Below are 14118 nucleotides of genomic sequence, written 5' to 3'. Positions count from 1 at the left end.
TGCAGGTAAGAACTTATTATAGACATTGCTCGTGATACGGGGAATGCTCAGATAGATATTCCAAACTACCAATATCTAAAATACCACAAATCTTCCCCATCGATTCAAATATCTAATTATAAAAACGTTTCAAATCCAAACAGGACTGTATGGAAACATTGGGTCCAATAAAAACTGAGCTACCTAAAGTCTGAAACATTTTTAATTTGACATTGACAATAGTGTGCAGATTTTTTATAATTAAAACATAATTTCAATTCGCAATGTCTTATAAACTTACGTAAAAAGCAAAAAAAAGATGAATATCCTGAATAGTGTATAAGTAATCCATAATTTCCAGAATTATTTTAAATTGATTCATAAATGCGTGAAATTGCGCCTAAAACTATTTCAAAGTATTATTGTAAACGAGGATTTATATTTAAGGTGAAAAAAAAATTTCAGCAATTGAAGAATACGAGCATAAATACGACATGTATTCAGTCGTTGTACGAAAGACTGAGGGAGGTGACAAAGAGACGATTCATGTGTGATCACCCGACAGTAGCCCCACGATGACGGATTGTTTATGGTTTAGACATCTGCCCTGCTTGCTTCAGACCTCAATTTTGCAAATATAACTGAAACCCACATTGAAAGTGAGCAGGGGTTCTGGGAATTATTAGATACGTTTGCTTAATTGTTGTCTGCCCCTGGCAGTCGTGTTAAATTTGTTATTTCATTATTTTCATATTTAATGTGCTAATCGCATTCAAATCTTCTATCATAAAAATCTAATAATCACATATCTTTTATCCCTGTTTCGAAACACTTTGTATCACCCCAAATTTTCCGATTCCGAAAATATGGATTTTAAATCTAACGTTATTTGCGAGATAACACCCGACGAAATAAGTCAGTTTATGGTGCTCGGCACAAGTACCCATTCGTTTTCGTTCATTTATTTTATGTATTGAGCTTTTAAATATAACCAATTTTCAAATCAATCAACTTCATACGTTTCGTATATGTGTCTAATCATTTCTGGGTTCCTTTCTACTCATCCCCTTTTACTTCAATCAACTGAGCAAGGCACATAAGAAATCATGAATATTTTTAATATTTTCTTATTATTCAACAGCATACTATCGAAACTATAATCTTATTATTTTAACTTTCTCTGCTTGGGCTGAAACCTTTTTCACATTTCAATATAATATTTGTCTTGCTGCATTCAAACAAGTTTTTGTATTTACAAGCTTTAAAACTTTTCCACTCAGCAGTTAGGTAAGCATGAAAACGTTAGATGTAAATTGACATGGAAGTTTTGCCGTTATCATAACAAAATAAGGAGTCAACTTGGACTGTGTAGGAAAGTCGTTAATGGTGGCGCAGTATAGTGACATGCAAAGATGCGCACAATTACAACAAAACCTATGCTAGAAATCGAAATTTTGAGTTCAAACAAAATCCATGATCAAGATTTTCAATTGTGGACCAGCGACCAAATTCGGCCTTCAAATTACCCGGCTCGTTTCCGACTGGTTGTGCCGAGTCGGCTAAAATTTCGTCCTTGGAATCATATTGTTAGACAACGAAACTGAAAATGCACAGAAAAGTAGACCAGCTTATATCGAAAAGAACTTAAATAATTACTGTGATTAGAATCAATCCTAATACTCAATTCAAACTTATAACATAACACTCACTACTTTTTGAAGAAAAATGTAGTATTTCAGTATTTTAATCGCAAGCAATTCATTATTCGGATGATCCAATACTCTCACGACAAGATGTTTCAATAATTGATAGCGATATGCGCTGTGATCGTTCGAATCCTGTAGAATGGAATTGTGGTGTCGGAGTCGAATTTATTTACTACCCTAATTCGTGATTCAGAGTTGTTTTATTACACGGAATCGATTGTAAATTTTCCTCGACTTCACATCCCCGATCTGAAGAAGCGGGTGGTTGTTCACTATTTCGTCAAACAAATATGCAAAATCGTATTCCATGATATATAAAGCAGTTTTGTTGTAGATCGAGTGATGACAATACAAAGCGTAGACAGTAATTATGCTTTCCATTAATCACTTTAATTACTAATCAACTTAGCATCAAACTTTATCTTATTCAACCCGGAAACATGATTATTACTCGAACCTAGAGCCCTCTTTTTCAATATCATGTATTTGCACGCTCATAAGCAGTCTATAAAGTGTAGAATACTATAAGAAGGACCGGAATCTTTCGAGGTCGGTATTGCCTCCCGGATTAATCACGCCTGGGAAAGGGCATGGGATTAGATGTGCACAGGGGAAGACGTAAGTTCAATATATGAAAGTGCTGTCGGCGTAAAGATGGCTAGGGTTAGTTTCCCCCACTATGAATTAAACTGTCTGAGTAATCATATTCCAGTCTTGCGGCAGGATATAGCCGACCTTCATGGGTTGCGAGTGGGTAAACGAATGATATTTTGGCAGAACATAATCAAACTTTATGGGTTGCGAGTGGATAAGCGAATGATATTTTGGCATAACAAAGTCGACCTTTATGGGTTGCGAATGGGCAAACGAATGATATTTTGGCATAACAAAGTCGACCTTTATGGGTTGCGAGTGGATAAGCGAATAATATTTTGGCAGTACATAGCCGACCTTCATGGGTTGCGAGTGGATAAGCGAATGATATTTTGGCAGGACATAGCCGACCTTCATGGGTTGCGAGTGGGTAAGCGAATGATATTATGGCAGAAAATAGTCGACATTTTTAGACTCAAGTTTGTCAAGTCACTGGTAACGATGGTAAATACCCAGGTGCAGTCTCGGTCCAAAAAACCTTGCTCACTCCTGATCTAAGGTCTAGTCTAGACTTTTCCATAAGGTTGCAAATGCGCAATGACAGAAACTGCCCATTTCGATTGCATGTGTGAGCTCACTTTGATAATTCAAGCAAGTTGAACAACCTTGAACCCATTGTACATCGTTACGATTCTTCTGTCTATATTGTTGCTCTAATTCAGGTGTATTGTAGTTATAGCAAGCACGCAAACTTATGACAAGTAATTTCTTATGAATAGTTGTTTCGCATAGGCCAGGGGTGCACAACTTTTTTTCTTCAGACAGCGCATCACGTTTTTATAACTGGTCCACGGCCGCCAGTGAAATTGAGGTCTTTTATAAGTCATATGTAATTTAAAAAACATGGTTTTCATTGATATATCTCATTGACGTGCGTCTAAAACGTTTATAAAATGGTAAAACAAAATATACTGAACAAACGTGTCTAAGGGTGACCAAATATTTTTATTGGATCAAAAACTATTCAATGAATACGAGATATTCGGATAGTTTAATCCACAGTCAGAAGAGAAGCCAAGAGCACTACTCGACTCTCACTTTAATTACTGTTGTTATTGGCGCAGCGACAGTGCCAGCCCCAAACCCCCGCGTTAACATTTTCGGGATACCTAAAAAGTCGCTAATAACGCGTGGTATTTCCGCAGGGCTAACTGTATTCAAGTCACCGATTGTTTTGGTCAGCTTGACGCGGTTATTTGGGCTGTTAATATCGATATTATGTAGATAAACTATATTTTTGGAATTCTTCCCAGCTCAGAAGACTCGTTATTTCGAAACCATAGAGACGCTAAATATAATTAAAAGGGTAAATATGCAACTAAAATTTTTCGATTAACAACATGAACGGAACACACCGTAACTTTTGCTTTAGGATTGCGAACCAGATAAAAATCGCTTTCCTACCTGACATATGCGCAAGTGCTGTTGTGCTTTTTCCAAGTTTTTTATTTCAAATATAAATGATACAGGCTTCCGAGTCTTTACAATCTTTGCAAAACCAGAAGGAGATATGTAGGATGTTCTACAAATACATAGTTGACCTTTATGGGTATATATATAAGAAGTTGTTCTAAGCATATACTGTTATCTTATGACTATTGCTAGTATAGCATTATTATTAGTGATTACTGAGATAAGGTATAAAAGTAAGGTAAGACGATTAAATTTTAAACCTGAGAACAAAAATAAAATTTATAGACACGCAGGTTCTATAAATAACTACAATGCCGGTAAACCTGTGCGACTCTCACGTAAATGTGTCTGAGAACCGAGTTCGCAAAATCGAAATGAAAGACAACCCTGACGTCGTCTGTCACGCCTGGTGGAATAAAAACGGTGTTTCCGCGAATAAAAATAAAACAGCGAACTGAAATATCAGCACTCATATATGCATAGCATTTCTTCATCAACAAAAACGTAGTTATTGCTTCAAACCTGGTTTGAACAAGCGTAGATTTATGTTAAAAACCGAATCCATCCATCAACCATTTGTATAAAGATTCTGGTGTGTCACAAAGCGCAGGACACTACGAAATCAAGACTTCCACCACAGAAAAATTAAGCAAACGAGGCTCTTCAATGATTTATACAGTTTTGTGAATAATTTATATAAAAATGAAGAAGCTAAAGATTGCTCTGACTGTGCTTCTAGCTGAGTATTTTTCAACTCCCCGATTGCGCATCGTGATGAACATCAGGAATATATAGCATTGATTATTTCCAGTGTGGGTCCGATTCCATTTACTTGTGAGACTTTTAGTTTATTTAACTGATAATCGGCTTTTTATGCTGCACCCGAAACCAATTTTATTCGGCATGAACTTGATGGATTACTGCAACCAATTATTTTCTGATAGGTATTACTAGCAGTTGCGCTTTGCGTCGAAGTTTTATGTTCCCAGCGTTGCCTTGGTTTGCGACCCACCATTGTAAACATATATATAACTCTTTTTCGATTCGATTTTTCGGAGTTGGTGTTCATTTGTTTTAACTAAATTACATATTGTAATAATATGGCACTTGATCTCACAATATATATGTTCCATGATTAATGGTATTCCAGATTCGGAGCGTCATTTTGAGTCACTGTTCTCGACTATGTTATAAAAAGATTTTCGATTGAAATCAAAACGTCAAACATCATTAATTGTTTCAGGCTTTGTGAAGAATAGTGCATGTCAATGTGATGGAAAGGAGATGAACATAACATCAGGAAACGGAGAAATAAGTTCTCCAAATTATTTTAACGAATACGAAAAAAGTGCAAATTGCTCATGGAATTTCACTCCTTCGGAAGATTACGCCCTCGTGTTAACAATCACGTATCAGAGGCTTTATATAGTCACGCTAGGAAACAGGAAGCTATGTTTGGGATCGTACAGTCTTACAATAAATAATGGTATCAGATGAGAAAATACTAATGTGCACAGAATTCAGCAATAAACTTGTTCTCACTTCACCCTCCGCCCGATATTCAATGTACATTTTTATTAATCAAGTTCATTAAGATAAAGAACAATCTAAAATCCCAGTTCCAGTGTTTTGAACTCGATCAGTCATTAAAACGGATTTTAGAAAACACGATTTGCAAATCCTAATTACACATATTTTACTGTGTTTTATTATTGAACTCAACAAAAACCCCTCAAAAAACAAAATTCGCCGCAGATCGCCGTTGTATGTTTGAGTAATAATACTTTTATTATTTTATAAATATGAAAATAGGAATCAAAAACTATTTATAATCGGGTAGTTTACCACACATTGTAAGTCCACAGATCGCCGTTGTATTTTGTAAATACGAAAATAGGAATCAAAAATTAATATTAATCGCGAGTTCGCCACACAATTTATGTCCACAGATTGTCGTGATATTGTGCCGAATATAATTAGTTTTGATTCTTATTTTAGACTCACGAAAAATTGTCACAAGTTTATATTTTATCCCGCTCTTGGGAACTAATTTGGATAATGGTTCCCATTGGTTTGTCTTTAAAAGTATGGACTTTTTACTAGAATGATTTTGTGCTGCGCAAAATATTCGAATCCATGACCGATACCACTACTTAAAATGCCTTACCGTGTTAATTTAATTCTATTATCATAACTCAAATGTTGGTAAATCGGGCAGTTTACCACATATTTGAAGGCCACAGATCGCCGTTGCATTTTAAAATTATTAGTTTTATTATTTTGAAAACACGAATCCGAAATTAATTATAATTGGGTAGTTTACCACGTATTTCATGTCCACAAATACCCGTTGTATTTGGCATTAATACTTTCATTATTTTATCAATATAAAAATAGGAATCAATATTTAATAATATCGGTCAGTTTACTACACATTTTATGTCCACAGATTGTCGTCGATACAACCATGAGTTACGTTGAACAGAATTAAATTAATACGACATGACATTTTAAATGCTGGTACCAGTCATGGATTGGATTATTTTGCGCAACAAAAAATCATCCTGGTAAAGGATGAATACTTTTAACTATCGTTATCAGAATTATTTGCCAGAAATTATTTTCTAATAAATCGACTTGTTTTTCCAACTTGTGACAATTTATTGGATATCGTAACAATGACGGCTATAAATACCGTATTTCCCGGCTAATAAGTCCACATGGCAAATAGGACGATGTCTATTTTTAGCACTCAAAAAAGGGGTTTTTCCATATAGGCCTCCAATAAGACGGGTCGAAAAATTCGCTAATAATTTTATATGTTCAGAACCAGATCATGTTAGTTTGGTAGAATCATACTCACAGAATTAACTATTTTTAACAATTGAGCGGTAAATTCAAGTCGTAAAGCGACAATCATTTTGGACAACCTATTAACCCGAATGTTGAAATAATTTTGGAATGTGGTGATAAGTACTACCCTGTACGTCCACGGGTTATTTCACAGCTGTGTTTTCCTGTCCCTGTCATGTTTTGCTGAATCAGCAAAACGAAAGGGTCACAAATCACTTTATCTCGGTGGCCGTGTTTCTCTTTAAAGTAACGATAACCGGCCTGCGAATAAATATCATGATTGGCAGACCCTAAGACCCAAATATAAGGTTACACAAATCATGCTTGAGAAGACTCATGCGAATAATAATTAAGCCACATAGAAATAAAATAAACATTCTTTCTCAATTTTTCGACGTAATGGAAATGAATTTGTAAATATAAGCCTCGTACACGAATGTCGGCAATGTCCACGTGCAAATGTGTCGCAACACTATGCGACGTACTGTCGCAAAGAATATAAACAATCAAAGTGCCGATTCTATTTCATCGTCATTAAGTGAGACAGCGTAAAAATTCGTTTAAAGATTCCCGTAAAACGAAACACCACGTTTACGGCGAAAAGTGACAACTATTCGGAATTATTCGAAAATCAGCCGAAAAGGTATTCGAATACTTTGATATTCGAATATTCGATTCGTTTTGGACAACCCTGATCGTACATTTCAAAAGCTAAACTGGTTATTGAATCATTGCACACGGGTTGAGTTAATAAGTATATCTGAACTTGAAATGACTATGAAAAATATATTACAGAAATTTTATAATAAGAATTGATATCCTACTTAGTGGGTCTATTACGTTATCAGTTGTTTCATGAACAATCGAATCATGCAATGTAATCAAAGAAAAGTCATGAGTCATGCTTTATGAACAAATATTACGTAATTATGAATAATAAAATTTGTAGTCGAGTTATGTCTCCAATTCAATCTTACACTTATTCGACGAGATGTCAGGGTGTCCATGAAATCCCTTTACAGTTTTTCTATGAAGTCAGTTATCAATATATTTTTATATCTTATTATATCTATAGCAGGTTTGTTGTTTTTTAATCAGTAATTGTTTAGGTATTTTAACTTCATTTAATACATCTGTGAGGGCCAAAACAATATATGGTATCGATAAATTCCTTTCGCAATTCAAAAATGACTTTATAGACACCGTATGTATTACACTACTATATTCATGAACAAACTTTACGTAACCTACTTCACATTTTTACAGATACCGACCTTGCGCCCAAGCCAAAACAGCATAAAGGACTGTTCCTGTTTCGACTGAAATGAGAAACATTGGTTCTGGTAATATGTTAGTGAATAGGATAGGATTAACATATTTATCTCTGGGAATAGAAAAGCCGAGATGGCTCAATCATATGGCGAACCAAGGACTCTTGTCCGGTTACTAGTCCATGTCGGGTATGGGATTCGTTGGCCAGTTTTTTGTTTTCGAAAGCATGAACTTGATGGTGGAAGAAGTCGCAGCCCACCAGCGGTTACGTGAACCAGCATACGGCGGCAAGGAGTCCAGCAATCCCCTCGCACATTAGCATCTCCGCATGGAATTCGAACCTGCGAACCCACGCAGGGTAATCAGAGGTGCGGTGGCGAGCCTATTCTTAACGCTTGGCACGATGCTCCACACCGCCGAGCCAGATACTAAAAGCCATTGTATCCTTAAAGTTGTAAACCACTACTTATCGTTAATTTCGTCGTGGTTAAGTGGTATTTTCGAATACGTCGGTGAGACGACACTTATATCAGTGCCTAAATTTGGAGCTACAAGACTTGATATATATTTCCTATTTCAGCCACGTCCACCGTATATGAACTAAGAATATTACAACCTATTCGAATTCACATGCATGATGGTTGTGATGTAACCTCATCAAAAATACACCATATTGCTATTAACTATAGAATCTTTTGAACCAAGCAAAATTAATTATTCTCTTAATTATTCAGTTAATAAATGAATTAATATTAACTGTTTTTCGATAAAGTAGGGCACTAAGATTAATACAGCATTAGTCTTCTATAAAGCATATGACACATAGAATATATTCAGGTAAGGATGGCTACGGAAAAAGTCAAGCTGCGCCATCCGGTGGATATGAAGAGACAGGGCAAGTAAATGATGGATACGAGAAAGTGCAAATAAGGGCAACAGCCCAGGAACAAAAAAGCGGATATAAAGCCACGTATGCGAATATTGCATGAAAGTCGGAAAACAAACATTGTGCAACGATAGAGTGTCTTCTTGTCGAGTGTCGACGACTTTCTACTACGATTTGTTTCTATCATATTCTATTTGCAATGAATTCATACGTATTAATTTGCCGCCGTCAAATTATTGCGCGTTTTAACTGAACAGAAATGTTTCGTGTGTCATGCCGTTCGAATGATTACTTTGAATCTTAGATACTAAAAAACTTCACATTCACATAGTATCACATTCAAATAGTTTTGACCGAATAAACTTTCTTTGCAATGAAAAGATATTCAAATCTGCTTCATTTCTTACCCATTTTCCGCATTAATTTTATTATTATTTAATAATTATGAAGTTGTATACATTATTTCCAATGTTTCATGAGTTTTTATGTTGTCATTATCATATTGCTGACCGTTTGTAATTCATCGTGTGTTTTAAATGAATAATAGAAACAATGCTTTGGCCTGTATTATTGAACTTCGCAAATGAAAAACATGTCTTTTTCATATTTTATCTATTCAATATTTCACATACATTATACAATTTTCCTCAAGACTTTTAAACCTGTCTTTTATATTGTCCAGGCCGGTAGCATACTGAACAATTTGTCTTTTATTTTTTTTTTTTTACTTATCACTATTCATTATATGTTTTTCCGACAGTCCTTCAAATATGTTCCAGAGATTGTTCGATCTGATAGCGTACTATATTATGGGAATTCATTCCATATTTTTTTAACTAAATTTTCATTCTAATTCCCATAAAACTCGAATTCTGGTGTCCAAAGCCGAGAGAATTCCATGCATATTTAAATACGTGACTGTCGGCGTTCAAATATAATTCTCCCTATTCTAAATCTAGTGCATTCTTTTTTTTATCTCTTTCATAAGCCCCCCCCCCTCAAATAAGACCGACATAAAAATTTTGCTTTCAAGACCAGAACCAAAATTAGGCTTCATTTCGAAACAACCGAATCGATGAATGGAAGCCAATGATCTTTGGATGAATAGCTTGTCTGTACAAAACCAACTCAATCTCAACTAAGATAGTCCATAGCAAATTTGAGCAACTTCCCAATTAGTCGCCAGCAATGCATTCACTCTTGGCAAGACTATGGCTTTTCAATCTGGTCTCTATATCTTCACACACTTTGCTTATCTAGACCCCACACAAAGTTGTTGGTGTTCAAGAGCTCCTTTCCGACTCGGGGTAGAGTGAATAATATGTGAAGCCTGGCCGAGGGTCAACTGGTTTCTGTGACATTCATTGAATAAACATACATTTTTGCTACCAGTGAATGTTAATTCTCAACTCTCAATTGCGAGACTTTGTATGTGTAATATAATAATAAACACTTATCGTTCAAACTTAGAGAATGAATCATTGGGCGTCGGGGTTTCGGACAACAGACCAAGAGAATGAATACGCATTGCCATAGCGCCACTTCGTATCTTTTCATTATGACGTATTTAAACGTCTTCCACTCCAAACAAGACCGTGTATAAGCAGTCATTGATAGGTGGGATACCATAACAAAGGACCGGAAGCTTCCCAGTCGACATAGTTCAATTCCTTGTACCTTGTGCGAAGTGTTATACATGTAATGGGAATGCGATGTTTACACGAAAATGTTGGCCCTACGCTTTGAACTAACTGAAGCACATATCCAGCCTTGTAAACGGACAAAAGCCGTTGTTCATCATATTAGAACGTTCGATTGATTTCGGCTGTGCTCTTTATAGGCTACATCTGAAATTATATTTCAATTTAAACATGAAAACTTTGAAACGCACTGAAAGCATTTGTTAAGTCGAAGGCTCGATTAGCTACCTTTAAAAATTTATCGAATAATATAACAGGAAGCACTCACCCACAGGTTTCGGTATCAATCTTCATATAAGGCCAATAGTTAAATTAGTGTATTCGGCCCTTAGTTGAGCAATTGTTATCTTCGCAGACAAGGATTTTTTGCAAATTACCAATGACGTCAAATGACACTGTGTTTCGTGTTTCCATGTTTGTTATAAAGACCGTGTGGGAGCAAATCATACTTTGAAAAAACATTGAAGCTTTATGGCTTGATGTTTGTCATAAGTGGCGAGAGTGGGAAGCGTATGGTGCTCTCAGCAAACACGAATCAGTCTCATGGTAAAGTTACTAGCGTCGATGGCGAAATACCTTCAGTTCTAAAATTTGTTGCAAAATGAGTTGTGAACGTTACAGAATAGTCCGCACAGCCACAGTGGCCACTTCATTAAGAAAGAGTTGGTCATCAGATCGAGCTTGCGTAACAGTTTGAAGCAAAAAAAATATGAATATTCTGTTCAAAGCCCGCGCCAACGCTCAAAATAAGTAATCCTTCAGTTAAGGTATGGGTTAGGAATTCAGAATGCGCTGGAAAGTCAAATCATTCCAAACCCTAACTAAATAATTACTAATTTGTTATTTTGAAACGCGACGGGGGTGCTCTTCTCAAATTTCACATTTTTGCATTAGCAGCGGGGCTTTGTACAAAAGGACCAAAATTATATCTATTTTGGGAATATGCAAATGCTGCTTCAGGTCCGTTTAATACAGGGGTGGGCAAATATTTTCCTGAGTGGGCCGGATGGGGATAATACACTTGGTTACTGGGCCGGAGGATCAAAATCAATATGATCAAAAACGGTTCATTTGCAAATAACTAGACACAAAAATTAATGCGAATTCATTGAAGGGGCTGGCAAATTACGACAGCTGCACAGAGAAAGTAGATAGAAAAAGAAGCTCAGCTACGCTAACGTTTGATATTGAAGACAGCACAATGTAACAATTGAGGCAATTATACGTTATTTGATGAATAGGTCATTCAAAGAGAGTAAATGATGTGCATTCCTGTCGTTTACTGTAACTTGGAATTTAGAAGTGGCAAGTGATAGGTTTGTCAAGTCATTGCGCCTCACAGAGTTCATCAGTCAATCGCCCACCGGTTTCACTAATCGCGTTTCAGTGATGTAAAGCAATAGGTAATTCCAGCAGGAAATATAGTAAATAACATTGAAAGATTAGCAAGTGACATGAGTACAGACATAATAATTTAATTTGAGTACTGTAATTGATGTACTACAGTGGTTCTCAAACATTTTTGTGCCGTCGCCCCCCTACAGTGCTTTTACGTTAACATCGCCCCCAAAAACTCCAACAGAACATGGAGTTACAAACAAATGTATTGCAAAACAATTAAACGAATAGACTGGTGCATGGTGTTTTCAATAAGATTGCGACCTTTGTAATTTGGGCCGCTTAGGATTATTTTTAAGATATCACCAGTAGCAAAATCCAAAATGCGGCAATAAAATCATTATGTGTACAATTTATTGCGATAAAGTAAAAGCAGTACAATTCTGAAATAACGCGGCAATCTGGCGCCGCACAAACAAAATGTTCGAGAACCGCTGGCCTATGCTATAGTTTCCAATTGAAAATTTTTCAATTTTTGCGATTTACTACGTCTAAAATAGAGTTTTTAATCCGTCAAAACACTGCTAAAACAAAATTTTCGATGTTTTTCGATACATTTTATATCTATATATATATTAAGACACCGCTTCGTACTTGCAATATTCACTTCCTCATTTTCAGTCGAAAATTGGATTTGAGAATTCAATTCTTAGTTTGTATTCAGCGTCTTGTCTCAGATTATCACATATTAGGAAGTTTGCTACACTTTACGCACAGTTCCGGGGGAAAACCTTTTTCGACGTCCTTGTGGCACATGTCCAGTGGAATACTTGCGAGACAGGTATAATTCGCCGAATTATAGTTTGCCGACATAATACCGATGTTCACGTCCTAAATACCCACGTCATGCTGAAGAAAGCAATCGGTGATTTTAACCTTGCTTTCCTCACCGAGAATGCGCAATGACCCCCCTGCCGCCCCTTTGAATTTGAATTTTGTACATTATATTCAGTGTTGATAATACGCGAGGAATTACGGTATCTATTTACTGAAGCCAGCGATTCGTTATTTCATCGATATTTCAAACGGAAATTTATATCCATAAAAACTATAGTCATAATTTCAGCAGGCACAAGTGAGCCTGATGAAACATATCGGTGGGCCTGAACTAGACCAATACCAGTTTTCCCCTGGGACATTTAATTATTGCATGATACATATTAATAAGTTACAACTGGCGGCGTGGCCATGGTTTAATGTAACGAAGAACTATCAAGTGTGTCTGAGTTAAATATCATGTGAAACTGCTATTCTTATATTTCCATCGGGGCGGTGAACCAGTCTGCTATAGCTATTGCTGGCATTGCCTTTTATAAATTCCCCGAGTCGAAATTTTGAATTCGCTAAATTCGGGACTCAGAGTTTAATACTTTCAGTGGTAAAGATGGAAGTCAATTTTTACAGAAAGTCAGAAAGCATTAAGTTCAGTAAGCGGTCTTAACATTCTATCAGATTATCCTTGCGTACGCCGAAGTTTTTGTTAACGAAATCGAAATTTTCTCAGGATTTGAAGCTGGGGACGGATTTGAATTTTTTTACAACCCTGAAAAACATTGTCGCGGTAGTCGAGTGATGGACCTCATGGGATTCGAACTCCATCTATATCCTATAATATGGTACCGAATCGGGCCAAACCTGAAAATATCATGTAGAAAAAGAACTCTACAACAGTTGGCCCTTTTTCACATAATTTATTTATAATAATGCTGTCTTATACATTATACAAAATAGTGAATATGGGCAAGAGCGTAGCATCATCATCTATTTTCAGCTGGTTCATTTGGTGAAAGGATTATTGATAGCAATGAAACAACATTTTTTTTGTTACGCCTATAAATAAGGGGGGGGGGGGGGAGGGGGGCTTACTCTGATGTCCGTGCGGTCGTATCACTCCCCCCGGTCCATACCGAATATGGGCAAAAGCGTAGCCAGCCCAAAATTTTTTGATGGAGGCAGAGGGATACCTTTTTAATAACGTCATACGAAGCTTACACGTGCCTTTTGCTCTAAACAAGGCTAGATAAAAGCAGCTACTGATATCTAATAATATCTCATCAAATCTCTCTATTCTAACATATACTTAGTATTAGTTGCAGGTACAAAAATTTTGGTTATTGATTTTATGACTATCGTTATTCGGTTCGAACAATCTAGCTGTTAGCGCATTGTAACGTCATAGGCATATATATTAAATTGGATTCAGGTATCAGCTTCGCAACACAAATGGATTGCTATTACTCGCACGTACCAGATTAAA

This window comes from Styela clava, chromosome 6 (genome assembly GCF_964204865.1).
Source record: "Styela clava chromosome 6, kaStyClav1.hap1.2, whole genome shotgun sequence".
NCBI lineage: Eukaryota > Metazoa > Chordata > Ascidiacea > Stolidobranchia > Styelidae > Styela > Styela clava.
Note: the sequence above shows the minus strand (reverse complement) of the source record.